Here is a 12,405-nt window from a genome sequence, read left to right on the forward strand (position 1 = left end):
GGTACTCACTAATGAGGGGATACTGGGCAGCTTGTCTTGGGGAAAGGTGGTAGAAGCCCTGTCCAGCCTAGATCCTCTATATGTGGGTAGGACCCCAAGAAAAGATTCTTCTCCATGGCCTGGGGTCTTTTCAAGATCTTGATGTGTGTGGAGTTTGGAGGGTTGTGAGAGGGTTCTTTGGAAGGTGTCTTAGTTAGGGTTTCTATTGATGTAAAGAGACACCATGATCACAACTCTTATGCAGAAAACCTTTAATTGGGGCTGGCTTACAGTCTCAGAGGTTTAGTCCATTATTGTCATGGCAAGAAGTGTGGTGGCATGCAGGTATATGTGGTACTGGAGAAGGAGCTGAAAGTTCTACACCTTGATCCGTAGGCAGCAGGAGTGAACTGTGAGCTACTAGGCCTGGTTTTGAGCTTTGGAGACCTCAGAGCTCACCCCCTAGTGACACACTTCCTCCAACGAAGCCACACCTTCTCCAACGAAGCCATATCTCCTAACAGTGCCCCCCCATGAACTTATGGAAAATATTTTTATTCAAACCACCAAAGAAGGTAGAGTTCCCAGCCCACCAGAGAGCTAGAGGACAAGAGCTTGGTCGATGGATTCTCAGCTGAGCAATGACTGAGGCCTGTCCCCAGCTTTCCCATCTCCGCAGTGCCTCAGTTTCCTCCTATGTAAAACAAGAATGATGGATAGTAACCCCAGTCCTATGATTGTGTGTAGGTATGGACAGCAACATGTGCAAAGGTCAAAGTGCCAGGGAGCAGAAATGGGGCCAGCTCCACGAGGCCCAAATTTAGTTCTTCTCCTTGTACACTGCCATGGCTTAGTCCTGGGTCACAGGAATTGTTTGGCATAGATCAGTTAGGTGAAAGAATGGAAAATATGAAGCTACCATAACTCATGAGATCAATTCCTTCCAGAAGTCCATTTTATAGGTAGAGAAACCAAAACCCAGAGAGAGAACAAATGGATTGAAAGCATGTGGCAAGTTAGTGACCAAGCTGAACCTTGACGTGAGGCTCTGTTACCTTCATTGAGGTTCTGGGGAGAGGTGTTGGGTTCTTCTACATGTGCTTATATATGTATGCATATGTGGATGTTCTTGGAAGCCTGGGTCTCTTTCTAGGGGTTCTTTGTGATGCAAGGCCTATCATGGGCTAATGGCCTGCCAGCTCCTCTGAACACCTTTTCCTACTTACTAAGGTTACTGCATAGCTATTTAGCATTCTTGCAGTGAAGTGGCACCTTCCAGACTGGGGTTCTGCTTCCATGCAACCAAGCAGCTCCAGGTCTTTATTTGACAAAGAGTGTGTCTGGAGGTGGCTGGCAGATTAACTGCGGTGAGAATGGGCAAGTATCATGCCCTTATGCCACCCAGGGGTGGAAGAATGCTTTCTTACTCTCCTGTTGCCCTTTCCCAAGCTAGGGCACCAAATCTTGGCCACAGGATTGTTGTTCAGTGGCTGTTTGAAGCCAACTCTTCCACAGGGATCCATGGGTGGCTAGTGGAGCACCAAGACAGCTGAGTTGTAACTGGATCTGGCTAGAAACCTAGTTTTAGGCCTACCCCATCCCAGAGTCAGAATCTGCTAGAATCTGCCAACCCTTCCTCATAAACCTTCTTTCTGTGTTGAGTAGTTTCTACACTGCCACTCTGCCCTGTTCTCAAGAAAAAAATGGAATTTTCCCCCAGGAGAATCCAAGGTGGTAAAGGGAGGGTGTTCCCAATGGGATGCAGAAACCTACTAAAGCTATTCACTTGATGATCTTACCAGCAACCTACCCACCTACAATCATTCACCTGTCCATCCATCCATCCATCCATCCATCCATCCATCCATCCATAATAAAGAGGTGGGTATTCCCAATGGGGTGGGACCTACTGAAGCTATTCCAGCAACCTACTCTTCTACAACCAACCATCCACCCACCCACCCATCCATCCATCCATCCATCCATCCATCCACATACCCATCCATTTGCTTACCCACACATCTATCCACCCACTCATCTATCCATATACCTGCTCTTCCATTCACTCACTCATCCATATACCCACCTACCCATTCATTTGTTCATTCATTCATTCATTCATTCATTCATTCATTCAATTTACCCATACAGCCACCCACCCACCCATTCAATCATCCATCCACACATCCACCTACCCATCTATCCATCATCCATTCATCCACCCATGCACCCACATGTTTGTTTTTATCTAGTACATGATGATTTGTACCTAGAAATTGAAATGGAAAAGCCCTCTACCCCCAGCTTTCCTAGATGTACCAATCATGTGTCAGGGGACATGGATTTGTGCCTCCCCAGATTGGCCAGGCCAATTGGTAATTTTTCAGACCAGCCATGTGTCCAAGCAGAGATGGAAAATTGGTGAATTTGTCCCAGATGTTTTCATGCAAGTGGTGGAGTGTCATTTCTTCAACCTGCCCTCAGCCAGCTGCCATTATTTTCATTTTACAGATAGAACAACCAAGGCTTGATAACTCAAAGCCTGTAAGCCCTCAAGAGGCAGAGCCAAGACTACAGTGTGGTCAATTCCTCCTGACCTCAGAGTCCAGGCCCTGTCCTTTCCTCCTGGTTGCCTTTCCTTGGTAGGCCTGGGGATGTGTGTTAGAAGGGAAAGGCAGATAGATTGTAGAGTTCTTTTGGTGGTGGTGGTTTTTGGTTTGGTTTTTCGTTGTTTGTTTTTTATTTTTTCTAAGACAAGGTTTCTCTGTGCAGCCCTGGCTGTCCTAGAACTTGCTCTGTAGACCAGACTGGTCTCAAACTCACAGAGATCTGCCTGTCTCTGCCTCCCAAGAGCTTAAAGGTGTGTGCCATCACTGCCTGGCTTGAATTCTTATAATTACCTGTGCTGCTTAGAGATGAGCAGGCTGCCTGTAAGTATTAAGCTTCCTGTCACTGAAGCCTTGCAAGTAGAGATCAGAATCTCGTGGCTGTGGTAGTGGCCTTGGGTGAGCACAGGGGTAGAAGGATGCCAGGGAGAATGTGAGTATTCCCATTTTACAGATAGGTAAAATAGATCCATTTTCCATCCCTGCTCCTTGGAAACACTGGTCTGCAGTAACTTCCTAGTGACATGCTTGGACACATGCAAATGGCAGGTCTGAAGAATCATCAATCTGCTTGGGCAATCCAGGGAGGCACAAATCTATGTGACCTTATGGCCTGTTTTGGATCAGGGCCTTGTGGATGGAGGGCCTTTAGCCAGGTCCTTGTCTGTGGATACTATGAGGGGTCCCTGTCAATTCCCAAGCAGATGTGTCTGGAGAGCTATAATTGGAGCTGAGTCTACATGCCTGAGAGGTGCTTGCCACAGTGTCAAGTGCAGACATGCCCCTGCAGCAAGGACCTGGTGAATCAGTCCTCAAACAGTCCGGTGACTAGGGTGCCCTGCCCCACCTCACCCCCAAGAAAGAAACTGGTGTGTCCAGGTCTCACGTGTGTTGTCTCCACTGGGCCTCTCCAGAGCCTTGGGAGGGAAGCAATGGGATTACCATGAAGATGTAGAATCCCAAGCTCCCAATGTCATGTGGCTCCCAATGTCATCACAGGGTCACATCAGATGGGATCTGACTCTGCTTTTGGGAGTGCCAGGTTTAATTTCCTGATCAGTCTAGGGAAAGATACAGGAGCCAAGGATGGGCTAAAAGAGGCCAGGGCCACAAGCAGCAGAGGTCTGGCCGGGTCTTGGGTTACCCTAGCTAACCGTGCCATGCCTTCCATTGGCCTTTCTGAGCAGTCTATGAAGGGTGGGTCCCTGCCCTCTCTGCCGGGCTGATAGTTCAGCTTTTGCATGGATGCACATCCTTGGACAGTTCTCCCACAGAGAAGTTAGGTTCCTGTTACCTTCTTTTGAATGTGAGTAGATCTGTGCCTTCTGTATCCAGTGAGTGTGGCAAGAGAGACTCTAACCCTAACCCTAATGCCGTTTCCCAGCTTCCATCATGTTACGAGGACATTTGCTCTTGAAGCTCTTGTTTGAGTAGGAAGTGTCCCCTCCCAGGCTGCCGAGTCTAGAGGAAGCTCAAGAGGCCATGATGGAGGCATGGTGGCCCACAGTCCCTGAGGAGCACACTCACCTAGACTTTCTGTCTGCCTGAGTTTTCCAACCCAAGCCCTAGACACTGTGGCACAGAACCACATCATCTCTGCTGTGCACCATCTGTGAACCTCAGGCCCACAGAACTAGACACATAATTAAGCTGTTCTAAGCCCAGAGAACTTGAGGGATTTATCATGCAATAGATGACCAAGGCAGCTGTGGCAGGTGGGTTGCATCACGTGGTCACCATGAGAGCCCCCTCCAGGACATTGGCCCCATGTTTAGAAGCTGGGTTGAGCTCCTACTACCAGGGCAAAACATTGTTTAAATTGGAGGCCATAAGACTGTGACTGTATGTTTCCTGAGGGTTGGATTTTGCTTCCCCTACCCATGTTTCCTTGTGTGTCTGCTGTGCCCTTGGGTGTGTGACTTAGACTCCTCACCCCTTTTCTACCCTCTCTGAGCTGGGAGTGCTTGGGTAGGTGAGTGAAATCAGCCTCTATGGTCTGTGAGCTAGGAGGACCCACCTTCCTCCCTCAAAGGCCACACTATCAGAGCATAGGGTTACAAATGCTCATTGTCCCTGAAGTCACCCTCGTCCTGGGACTTGGGACAGTATATAGGACTTAATGGTTTACACAACACTCTCTGTTCCTTTCAGGAGCCCTGTGGGGTGTCTCAGAACCACCCCACTGACCAAATGAAGAGACCTGGGTTGGGGCACACAGCCTGTGGCTTGCTCAGCAATGGGCTCCATGTTCAGGGTTCTACTCTCATGAGAATTCCCTCTGTGCTCTTTCAGGACTTCTGGCTGACTTGCCTAGTCCCACCATCGCACCCCTCTGCTTCCTCTTGGCTCTGCACTTCCAGAACTGTCACTCATAACTCTTTGGATAGCTCCCTTCCCTCTTGGACCATCAGGTCCTTATGTATGAAATGAAGGAGTCTGGGCAGGTGACAAAGGGCTTAGCTCAGCTCCAAGAGTCTCAGGTAGGCTCCAGATCTGAGACTGGGATTAGTACTTATGGCCACAGATGGCCTGTCTGAGTACCCCAGTCAGGTGTGGGTGTGGGCTCTGTATTAGTGCTTTCTGTCTGTGCCAGCACAAGGAAAAGGCAGGACACTTTCAACTTGGAGATTTTGAGATAGAAATTTTCTACATTTACTTTCCATTTTCTTCAGCATCAAAGTCAAAGCCCAAAAATCAGTGTTAGATACACCTTCAGAATATTAGAAACTTCCACTTTCCTATCTAAAGGGGCTATCATCATCAAATAATGGATTTTTACTTCTTTTAAATGCATTCAAATGCCATGAAAAGTTATATCCCAAGCAATCTCACAGAATGGTAGAAGACTTTTCCTTAAAGTTAAAATTTTCTCTGACATATTTGTATGAGTACCTTACTTACCAACCATCTTCATCTCTGCACTTGGACAGTTTCTGTTCCTTATCCACAGAGACATTAGAGGAGAAGCCTGGGAAGAGTCCCAAGGCTTTGCTACTGTGGTTTGTTGTAGCATACCTGCCGACAGGTTAGAACTCAGAGGACTTTTGGAAAAAAAGAACCCAAAGACACACACATACACACTCTCTCTCTCTCTCTCTCTCTCTCTCTCTCTCTCTCTCTCTCTCTCTCTCTCTCTCTCTGTGTGTGTGTGTGTGTGTGTGTGTGTGTGTGTGCGCGTGCATGTGGTTCAGCACTAAAGGGACAGGGGCCTTCTGGGAGCGGAGGTAGAACAAGAGTGACTTCACATCTTTGCTCTGAAATACAACAAAAAACTACCAGGTAGAGTGAGAGTGGGACCAAGAGCAAGACCAAGGAAAGTTAAAGTTATTCCTGCACCTCCATTCTTGGCAGAGGTCCTTTGTCTAAGAGTAACTGATCTTCACCCAGACACCTTGTGTTTGTGCACATCACAGCTGGACCAGGGACACCATACAAAACATTCTAGAGGGAAATGTAGAAACGCTGTCAGAGTTAGTGAAACACCCAGAGCAACTTCCTGATTGCACCCTTCTCCATGGTGCCTTGCTAAGCAAGCCCAGTACTCACAAACCTAGTTGCTTTAAGTAGAAGTTGGGATGTATCCCATGAGGCTACTTACAGCTCTAGGTATCATGCAAGCAAACCCTGAACTATCAGCACTGCCTCTTGCCTGGAGAGATGCTACGGTGGTACAGCTATAGTGGTGTTAGTCTTCCTCCGCACTTGTTCCAGAAGAGCTGACTCCTGTCCCTCTGCTCAGCAACAGATCCCCTGTGTCTCACCACAATCTAAAGTCCCTTCGTTCCCTGGTCCCTTTCTAAAGCTTTTCTTTACTCCACACTAGCCACACCAGCCTGGAACCCTTTCTACTACCTGGGGGTAGGGGGAAAGCACTCAGTATTTACATATAAAGATAACAAAGACATTTTTCAGCACCCAAACTTGACATTTCCTTGGGGACATTTGTGATAATTAAACAACTCAAGAATGGGAAATTATAAATTTTAACATTTTATTCATTTATTAGTATTTTACCTGTATGCACCAAGTGCATGGGTGGTGCCTGTGGCAGCAGATCCCCTGTATTGGAGTTACCAACCATTGTAAACCACCATGTCAGGGCTGGGAACTGAACCCTGGTCCTTTGCAAGGGCTTGACCAATAAGTCATCTCTCTAACCCCTAATTTTTTTAAATATGTAAACAAAACTACTGGGGTTGAGAAATGGATTTATAAACATTATAAGAAAGCTAGATTGAGGCTAGAGAGATGGCTCAGAGGTTAAGAGTACACTGGCTGCTCTTCCTGAGGTCCTGAGTTCAATCCCCAGCAGCCACATGGTGGCACACAACCATCTGTAATGAGATCTGGTGCCCTCTTCTGATGTGAGGTGTACATGCAGATAGAACACTGGATATATGGTAAATAAATCTTAAAATAAGTAAATAAAACTAACTCACTGTGTTGTGGCTATAAATAAAATGTTAAGTGTTGAGCCAGATATAGGGGTAAACATCTATAACTCCCACTACTGAGAAAACTGAGGTAGGATCATTAGTTCAAAGCCATCTTGGGAAACACAGTAAGATTCCCATTACAAAACAGAAAAAAAAATTAAAAACTGTAAATGTCATAAAGTGAACAAAGGTAAATAAAACACTCCAACTGGGGCAAAGAGGGAAAAGAAATTAATCTGAAAGGTATTTTTTAAAAAACGTTCACACCCTTCTGTACTGTGTAATAGGTGCAATGGGATAGATAATGGGAAACTTTTGCTCCTACTGTTTAAAAGACACAGCAAAAAGTACTAATATGGGGATAAATAGAATTATCTAATTCTATACAGGTTAAAATGTAATACCTAAACTGGGCAGTGGTGGCGCATGCCTTTAATCCCAGCACTTGGGAGGCAGATGCAGATGGATTTCTGAGTTTGAGGCCAGCCTGGTCTACAGAGTGAGTTCCAGGACAGCCAGGGCTATACAGAGAAACCCTGTCTCAAAAAACCAAAAAATAAAATAAAATAAAATAAAATAAAATAAAATAAAATATGAAATGAAATGAAATGAAATGAATGAAATGAAATGAAATAATGAAATGAAATGAAATAATGAAATGAAATGAAATAATGAAATGAAATGAAATGAAATGAAATATGAAATGAAATATGAAATGAAATATGAAATGAAATGAAATGAAATGAAATATGAAATGAAATATGAAATGAAATGAAATATGAAATGAAATGAAATATGAAATGAAATATGAAATGAAATATGAAATGAAATGAAATGAAATGAAATATGAAATGAAATGAAATGAAATATGAAATGAAATATGAAATGAAATGAAATATGAAATGAAATGAAATATGAAATGAAATATGAAATGAAATATGAAATGAAATGAAATGAAATATGAGATGAAATATGAAATGAAATGAAATATGAAATGAAATGAAATATGAAATGAAATATGAAATGAAATATGAAATGAAATGAAATGAAATGAAATGAAATATGAAATGAAATGAAATATGAAATGAAATGAAGTGAAATATGAAATGAAATATGAAATGAAATATGAAATGAAATGAAATGTGAAATGAAATGAAATGAAATGAAAAATGAAATGAAATGAAATATGAAATGAAATGAAATGAAATATGAAATGAAATGAAATGAAAAATGAAATGAAATGAAAAATGAAATGAAATGAAATATGAAATGAAATGAAAAATGAAATGAAATGAAAAATGAAATGAAATGAAATGAAATAAATAAATAAATGAAATGAAATGAAATAAAATAAAATGTAAAATAAAATAAATATATAAAATAAAATATAAAATAAAAAATAAAATAAAAAATAAAATAAAAAAAAATAAAAAAAGTAAAATAAAAAAATAAATAAAATAAAATAAAATGTAATACCTAGCAACAGTATTAATACATACAGAAAGCAAGATAGAAAAGCTACAAAAACAGGGATAAAAATAACATGAAAGGCCTGGAGAGATGGCTCAGTGGTTAAGAGCACTGACTGCTCTTCCAAAGGTCCTGAGTTCAATTCCCAGCAACCACATGGTGGCTCACAGCCATCTGTAATGGGATCTGATGCCCTCTTCTGGTGTGTCTGAAGACAGCTACAGTGTACTCATCACATAAATAAATAAATAAATAAATAAATAAATAAATAAATAAACAAATAAATAAATAAATAAATAAATTCTAAAAAAACAGACTATCTCTCATTTAAAAAAAATAATATGAAAGACTTAGCATGTTATTTCTTTTAAAGCCATTAAAAAAAAGTTACTTTATCAAGAATCTCAACCCAATTTTAGGCTGTCCTAATTAATAGTGGCAATGCTTGAGTCAAACTAAACTCTATCAGGAGTTCACCCAGTAAAGAAATCATCTAATTCCGTGGCCTTATACAATACACTTAATCGTCCCCGTTATCCCGAGTATTATCCCTCATTTTGGAGACGAAACTGAAGCACAAAGCGGTTGAACAGATTGCCCAAGAGCACTAAGCTAAGTCGGCAGCGGCGGCCTACAATTCGCCCAAACCAGTTGACAAGAGTCCATCAAATGTGAAAACACTCCCTTGAAGGAACCACCTTGCTAAAACGCTTGGATATTTCTTTCTGAATAATGTCCAGGATGATGCTCGACCGCTGCCCTCCTGGAGACCGGTGACCCCCCAAAAAAGCCCCGTACCTCGTGAGCCACCCGCAGGAACGCCTCTCCTACGGTTTGCCCCGACAGCCCGCGCCCTCGAGCCCCTCACTTCAGCCCCGGGCAGCACCGAGGAATCCCCCACGCGGGGAGGACGGTCCCACACTGACTGCGCAGCAGGATGCAGTTGGTGTCCTCCAGGCCGGTCACCCAGGTGAGCGAGTCGCCCCGCGGCCGGCGACAGAGGGCTCACAGGAACACCAGTGGGTTCTCCGCCGAGGCCGTCTCCTCCCTACGCCATCTCAACTCCAGCCCCAGCGCGTCTGCGCTCCACATGCTCGCCCACTTCTGCAGTCGCAGATGGCGGCTCGAGTCTTCCGACAGCCGCTTCTCCAGCAGAGAGGACTCGCTCCACTTGCTCTGCCACACGCAGAAGCGGTAGAGGAGCATCCCAGGGAACAGGAACCAGCCATGTAATATGAATCTGCCGAGCCCCGGAGCCTCACGGGAATAGAACAGCTGCACATGCGCAAGGAAAAAGAGGTGGGGCACCGCACGAGGAGGTGGGGCCTGAAGGCGGGCCCGAGTGCACCAAAGGTGCACGTTCGCCATCTGGCTGGCACAAGCTGCGCTCATTGCGCCTGTATTCTTGCCTTTTCCTAACCAAAAGCAGGAGGCAGAAGTGGATCCAGGAATTCCAAGCAGTGTGTTGCTAGGCCATATTCCTAATTCTAGTCCGACCGCTCCTGAAGACCCGCTTTCCTATATCTAAAAAACTACTCGCTCTGCTTCTGACAAGCGGGTGAGGTTATGTTTGTGTTTTCCTCCAGGTTGCAACTGTGCCAATATGGGCACCCTCAAGAGATGTTTACCCTACCACGGACCAGGGAGTGATGAAGAAGCCTGAAGAAGACTAGAATGTACATACTGTGTTTATTAATTTTTCTTCAGCCTGGGAGGGCTGATAAGCTCTGAGCTTTGATGCCCCTGACCCCTCATTCTTTTGCCTGTCACAGTTAACTCCCCAGGTTACCCTGTTCTTTTCTCTTCCTATGTGAGTTTGGGTTTGGTCTTCATGGACTTAGTCACTACTATAGGACAATTAGAAGGCACCTGGCCCATGGAAGAGATTCTCTGTTTTATCACTGTCGCTCTTGTATCCAGCTACACAATATAACCATGGAGGACTTTCACGGTAATCTAACCTATGGCACCATGTTAGGCATGAAACCTCACATTCCCCTTACTGATTACAAATATCCTAAGGATCCCCCAAGCATATCACATCTACCCCTGCCTCATGGTCCAAGTCGAGCCTCCAGGTGCTAATGGCTTTTGAAAATCCCGGTTATGTCCCCCTCCCCCCAGGAAGTGATCAAAGCCTGGATGGCAGAGATCTATGAGACCACTTTGTAGGCTGTTCTTCATCTCCCTTTATGTGACATGCCTCTGGAGTGATATCTCTTTGAGGGCTGATAGTCATTGATGGGTAGGATCTGGAAGACAGAACAACCTAAGACAGACATAGTCCAGTATGCCAGAAATCTTCCAAGGTGGGGTCAACAATGTCGAGACAATGGCACTCTAGCTCCCACTAGGCTGTCAAAATCTAAAAACAAAGGGGTGGGTATGTAGCAAGAATGGCAGGGTCTCGCAAAACTGCAAAACGCATTTCCTGCAGGAGGACCTAATTGAAGATGTCCTGAGAAACTAAGAATTCCTGGCACAGACAATGCCAGACAACTGGGAACTGGTGTTAAGAAGAGATGCTTTCTTGGGACCAATGGGGCACATGTGGAGGGTATTAAAGGAGCAAGCAGCAGTGTGCAGATGAGCCTGTTTCTCACCTGCTCCAGGAGTGTGTGTCGTTGACTCTGTGCCACCTCACCTCCAACCCCCAAGGGCAGGTAGGATTGGGCAGTGAGTAGTCCAGGGCATGAGCTGTAATATTGCTTTGTTTCTTTTGAGGGGGATATTCTAAGAGAGGAGAGCAGATAAAACCGAATGGGGAAATGAGTGGGATTCGGGTGCTTGATCTGAAATTGACAAAGAATCAGTAAAAAGCAAATAAAATAAAATAAAATAAAATAAAATAAAATAAAATAAAATAAAATAAAAGCAATTGTGGCTAAACCAAACCAATAAACCCTGAAGAGAAGTGACTTAGTTCATTAAGTTCTGTAATTACATTATAAAAAAATACCAAATTCTTGAATAATGATCATTGAAGCTGTATGAAAAAAAAATGTAATACCAGATGATGCTTTCTACTGAAAGAGCAAGGTGTTTATTGTAGATCATGATAATCCAAAAGGTATCAAGGCTAAAGACAAGAAGGCTAATGTGGGCTAGGATCATAATACAGTTGGTATAGGACTTGCCTAGCAGAAAGGGAAATTTAAGTCTCATCTGCAACACAGTATAAAAACTAGGTGTGGAGTCAGCCACACGGTTCAGTGGTTAAGAATGCAAGGAACAAACCTGTTGTGGATTTCCCTGGTGCTGTTTGCATTTTGATGCTAACTCCATTTCCCCAAGAGGGGCTGCCTGGGACAAGGTGTGAATCACATACTCAGGTGACTTCATGTGAACCTTCTCCCCATTTTATTATTATATATTTTTTGGATTTTTTCTTTTTTATTATTAATCATTCCATTCCTTTACATCTCAAATAATATCCCCCTCTGTGGTTACCCCTCCACCACCCCCTATCTCACACCTGCCCTCCCCCCTCCCTTTTGCCTATATGAGGGTGCTCCCCCACCCAACCACACTCCTGCTCCACCACTCCAGCATCCCCCTACTCTGGGGCATCAAACCTCCCTGGGCCCAAGGGTCTCCCCTCTCATTGCTGTTGGGCAAGGTCATCCTCTGGTACATATGTATCTAGAGACAAAGATCCCTTTGGGTACACTCTTTGGTTGGTGGTCTAGTCTCTGGGAGGACTGGGTAGTCAGCCCAGCATACACTATTCTTCCAGTGGTGTTTCAATCCCCCTCTACTCCTCCAGTCCTTCTGCAAGCTCCCACACCAGGTTCCCTGAGTTCAGCCTGATGGTTGACTAAAAGCATCCACCTCTGCTTTGGGCAAATGCTGGCTAGACCTCCCCAGAAACTGCCACATTTGGTTCCTGTCCACAAGCGCCTCTTGACCATGGC

At 44.3% G+C, this 12,405-nt stretch overlaps 1 pseudogene; it reads right to left on the bottom strand.

Moving 5' to 3' along the window:
• The window catches only part of LOC114618086, a 105,238-nt pseudogene extending 95,518 nt beyond the window's left edge, over nucleotides 1-9,720 (bottom strand).
• Between the last annotated feature and the right edge of the window lie 2,685 nt (nucleotides 9,721-12,405).

This window comes from Grammomys surdaster, unplaced genomic scaffold (genome assembly GCF_004785775.1).
Source record: "Grammomys surdaster isolate TR1022 unplaced genomic scaffold, NIH_TR_1.0 140, whole genome shotgun sequence".
Classification (NCBI taxonomy): domain Eukaryota; kingdom Metazoa; phylum Chordata; class Mammalia; order Rodentia; family Muridae; genus Grammomys; species Grammomys surdaster.